The sequence below is a fragment of the Eubalaena glacialis genome, chromosome 10 (genome assembly GCF_028564815.1).
Source record: "Eubalaena glacialis isolate mEubGla1 chromosome 10, mEubGla1.1.hap2.+ XY, whole genome shotgun sequence".
NCBI classification, from domain to species: Eukaryota; Metazoa; Chordata; class Mammalia; order Artiodactyla; family Balaenidae; genus Eubalaena; species Eubalaena glacialis.
In genome coordinates, this window is record NC_083725.1 from 50757823 (window position 1) to 50763099 (window position 5277).

Consider the following 5277-nt stretch of genomic DNA (forward strand, 5'->3'; position numbering starts at 1 on the left):
CACAATTACTGAGCCTGCGCGTCTGGAGCTTGTGCTCCGCAACAAGAGAGGCCGCGATAATGAGAGGCCCGCGCACCACGATGAAGAGTGGCTTGCCGCAACTGGAGAAAGCCCTCGCACAGAAACGAAGACCCAACACAGCCAAAAATAAAATAAATAAATAAGCCTACACCTTAAAAAAAAAAAAATCTATATGAAAGTGAGGGTGGGTGAGAGGGATGCACATGTTAGCACTGAACTAGCCTATTGGCACTGAGATTCTACCCTATGCCATTGTGAATACACTTTATCACATCCCAAAACAATTCCTCTTCCTCACAGAGGGACCAGCCAGAGGTGATTAGGTTTGAGGGAAACGGGAAGAGGATGGGAAAGAGCCCTGGGTGGGAGAAGGAGGTAAGACCCTGAATTGTGTTCACCACCCAGAGCATAAAACTTTGAAGCCTATGGGCCTTAAGTTAGTTGTTCTTCTACCCAGAGTTTCCTCATTAACCTGATGCTGTCCTCCTTGGAAGAAACCAAGACAGCTAGTTTAAGTTTTATTATTAATTTTATTCTGTCAATAGACAGAAGTATCTCATATAGTGGAGGTTGCCGAGGACACACTTCATTTCTTGCTGGCCTTCACTGCTGAACTTGGCCGCAGAGGCTGTCTTCTCCTCCACCGCCTTGATGACTCCAGTGGCCACTGTTTGCCTCATGTCCTGCAGAGCAAAACAGCCTGGAGGAGGAAGGAAGAAGGAGATTTCTGTAAAGTGACACTGAAGGAAAAAGGCTCCTTGGCCTCAGTCAGAGGTGCTTTCCTTCCCAGAACTCAGCAGCCATCAGTCCCTGGCTCACCTAGAGATGGGTACTCAGAGAAGGTCTCCACACACATGGCCTCGCCAGGGACCATCTGCACTATGGCGGCCTCAGGGCCTTGTGGTTGTCCTCCAGCTTCTTGCCTGAGCGCCGGTCAATCTTTTCCCCCAGTTCAGCAAGCTTGCAGGAGACGTGGGCCATGTGGCAGTCCAGCACCGGGGAATAGCTGGCATGGATCTGTCCTGGGTGATTCAAGACTATCCCCTGGCAGGGGAGGAGGATGGAATTAGAAGAAATCCGATGGCACCTGTGATCTGGAGCCAACCCTCAACCAACCTGGGGCTTCCGCTGAACTGGGACTAATTTCTAAGAAGCATTTCCATCACCACCAAGCACCAAGGCCCTTGGCTTCCTGGGCACCTACCTGCACCACAAAGCTGCTGGCCTCCATGGGGGGGTCGTTCTTGCTGTCTCTGACCACGTTGCCATGTCAGATGTCCTTCACGGACACATTCTTCACGTTGAAGCCCACTTTGTCACTGGGCAGGGCCTCGGGCAGGGCCTTGTGGTGCATCTCCATAGACTTGACCTCAGTGGTGACGTTGCTGGGGGCAACGGTGACTACCATGCCAGGTTTCATGAAGCCAGTCTCCACATGGCCCAAGGGCACAGTATCAATCCCTGTGCAATGGGAAGAAGGGCAGTCAGAAAGATTCTAGACCCACCCAGTGAGAACTGGCTTCTGGGGAAGTCCCTTGGTCCTGGGGCTCAAGGACCAAGGCCACCTACAGGACTGGCTGTTTCTTCTGTGTATCAGATAATTTGGAAACGCTGGGGGCTTTACACTTTATCACAGCTCAGAAGTCAGGATCTGAACCCTAGCAAGTCAGACACCGGACCTCATTGTCAATTCCTTCATTCCTCAAGAAGCCCTGTCACCTCACCTCCAATCTTGTACACGTCTTGCAGAGGCAGCCTCAGGGGCTTGTTGACAGGGCGAGTGGGCGGGAGGATGGAGTCCAGAGCTTCCAGCAGTGTCACCTGGGTGGCGTGTCCCTCCTTTCGCTCAACCTTCCAGCCCTTGAACCAGGGCATCTGCGGGAGGATGCAGAACGTAGTGGAGGTGAGCCCGGGGCATTGCTCTCAGCACACCCACCCCAGGACCAGGACCAGGACCCACTCCGCCCGCCCGCCCGCAGACCCAGCCCGCACTCACGTCGCTGCTGGGCTCCAGCATGTTGCTGCTGTGCCAACCCGAGATGGGCACAAAGGCCACGGAGGCCGATCTTCTTGATGTAGGCGCTCACTTCCTCCGTGATCTCCTGGAAGTGCGCGGCGCTGTAGGCGGGCTCGGTCGAGTCCATCTTGTTGATGGCCACGATCAGCTGCTTCACGCCCAGGGTGAAGGCCAGAAGCGTGGGCTCACGGGTCTGCCCGTTCTTGGAGATGCCCTCCTTGAACTCGCCTAAGCCGCCGGCCACGATAAGCACTGCATAGTCGGCCTGCAGGACACAGACACCATGGGGTCAAGGGCTTAGTTAGGGGAGGGGGCGCCGGCTGGGCTGGGAAGCCTGCTAGAGTTTCGGGCAGTCCCGGGCCCCTTGGGAAAGCTCAGGGACAGGATGCTCCCCAGAAGTTGACAAATTCATGGGTCCCTTGGTTGCTGCTGTGCGCAGAGGTCCCACCTCCCAGTTAAACTCTCACCTAGTCCCATAAATGAACTTTTAGTTCCTTCCTCCCAGACAGACCCCAAGTGATCTACTTGTCTGGGCGTCAGAAAGCCTGGTCCCTGCCCCAGCCTGAAAAGGGGCCCGTATCTGAGCCTCACAGAGTCTGTCCTCTGGTTCTTTCAGAATTGATGATTGGCATGGATGAGGAAAACCTTCTAAGGCTTATGATACCCTCCTTCCCAGAGTCCCGGAAGTAAAGCCTGAGTTTCCTCCCTTCCTCTGTGCGCGCCCCGCCCCCATCCGAAAGGGAGGGCCCTGGGAACAAGGGCTGCTTTACCTGGGAGGTGCCCGTGATCATGTTCATGGGGCATCGATGATGGTGATGTAGTACTTGCTGGTTTCAAACTTCCACAGGGAGATGTCGATGGTGATGCCACGCTCTCTCTCTGCCTTCAGTTTGTCCAACACCCGGGCGTACTTGAAGGAGCCCCTACTCATCTGGGGAGGGGTGGGGAGTGAGTAGAGCACATTGATGGCGAGCAGCCTGACCTATCCCAGGGAATTCAGTGGCACCTTAGACCTCACAGTGCACCCTGCTGTCTGCGTTGGACCCACCGAGAAGCAGGACATCCATCCCCCCACCCCAGCTCCTAGAGGCCAACACCGCGCGTGGGTGCCTTACCACGGCTGCCTCCTTCTCAAACTTCTCGATGGTCCTCTTGTCGATCCCCCCACACTGGTAGATGAGATGCCCGGCGGTGGTGGACTTGCCAGAGTCCACGTGGCCGATGACAACGATATTGATATGGGTCTTCTCTTTGTCAATGGCGGCGGGTTCCTTCCTTCAGTCACTGCTAGAGGGGAGCACGGGGCGGGTGAGGCCACAGCATGCCAAGCCTGCCTCTCTCCTCTCCTCCCCTCTACTTTGCTCCTGCCCAGCACCCCCCTCCCCACTTCACAGCCTAGCCCGGAGCCTGGGACGTGGTAGCGTCAACTGAAAAGTGAAAGATTTGCCAGGCTTACACCCTGTCAAGGGTCACAGTCCCAGGTCCATAGCTGGCTTTTATCATGCAGGCCTGAGAAGATAAAAGCTGAAAAGCAAGTGCTGGTCACCTTTGCCCTGTGCCAAAGTTGGCACCAAGAGTAAGTTTTCACTGGGTTTATGAGAACTGTGTCTTATACGGTTTTATATTGTAGGCACTTGATAAATGTTTGTTAAATAAATGATAATTGCATCTTTGCTCCCTCAAATCCTCAGTCCCTCCTGCCACCTCTCTTTTCCATCTTTCCCCAAAATATTTAAGATAGCTTATGAGGACTCCTAAAACATAAAGAATGGAGGAGACATCACTTAAGGATAAATCAGTCTCAGCCACTTCTTCCCTTTCCTCCTGCTGTGGCCAAGTTTGTGCTGTGATGGACCCGGTTCTGCTGCCACTGCCGACTGGACCAGGAATTGGGGAGTGGGGTGGGCAAAGTATTGCACGGACAAAGCTAATCAGACTCTCTCCTGGGAGAGAGACCACTCTCAGTGTCAGTGTGATGGTATTTTCTTCCAGACACCCTCCCTTCTTGGTTTAGTTAGTTTGAGTGGATTCTGTTTTATCTATTTAATGAATGAATGAATGAACTTATTTTTAGTAAAAAAATTTTTTTAGTGGTTTCTGTTCTTAACAACAACAACAAATGCCTGACTAAAGCTGACCCACAGCTTGGCTGCAAGCTTTCTACAGGATGTTCAAAGTCAGGAAATGTAGAGTAAGCTTATTTTTAGACAGTAGATCAGTTACTTTTTCAAATCCTATGCTTCCCCTCCAGACATCTTTGCAAGTAAAGTACCTCTAAATTTTAAGCAGTGGGTCTAATGGTTAATCTGAAAAATGTACAATAAATATAAAACAGAGTGGCAAAAATAAAAGTTTCAAAACACAGGGAAGATAATGTATTTATTCTTTATTTCAGATTAACAATCTGGAATTCCGTGGTGCATTTATTTTGGACACATCCATATTAGTCAGCATACTAGTCAGTTAGTTAAAAGTAACTAACATGCTGTTTAAAAATAAGTTTATCCTACATTCCCAGACTTTTCAGACACCCTGTGGTACCCAATGCAAACACAAAAACTTCACCACTATATAGTTGAGAGTGTCACGATATAAAACAGAATGTAACTGCTCAAGTGGTGATAATCTACCCTAAGGCAGATTTATCCTAAATTTTATCGTAAATATAAAATTTAGATTTATCCTAAATATCCTCATAAAAATCTCACCGTTTAACAGAGTGAACAACATCCTCAGCTGCATCTTTACAACAGCGGATCGCAAATTTTATAGTATCGTTTCTTGTAATATCTTCCAATACCGGCAGATGGTGTTACCTCCAAGTGCAATTCAGGAAAAATGCACTTTGAGGGCAGAGGAGACAGTGGGCACCAATCATCCTTTTTGGCCTTGCTTCAGCCCAGCTTGCCATCCTTTGTTCAATTCGTTTCAAGACATATGTATGGAATACCTATTATGTATACTGTGTAAATTGGAAAAACCTACAATTTCCCCTTCTCCTGTGAGTCTACTTTCACACAGCTGACACTTCTGGTCACCAAATGTATAGGGTTTCCACCTCAACGAGTAATTCTCTGTAGGACACCAGCTGGGTGTTCTATACAATTTAACTCAATATTTAACCCTATCCATCTGGAGATGGTGTCAGATCCCACAGGCTGAGGGCTCAGTCCCACAAGAATGCTCCCATCCTCCTTCAGATGCCAATCACAAGTAGCAGGTCCCCAGGTTATCCACAA

At 50.2% G+C, this 5277-nt stretch overlaps 1 pseudogene; it reads right to left on the bottom strand.

Moving 5' to 3' along the window:
* Window positions 1-607: 607 nt before the first annotated feature.
* Window positions 608-3291, bottom strand: LOC133100116 (elongation factor 1-alpha, oocyte form-like; annotated as a pseudogene).
* Window positions 3292-5277: the final 1986 nt, after the last annotated feature.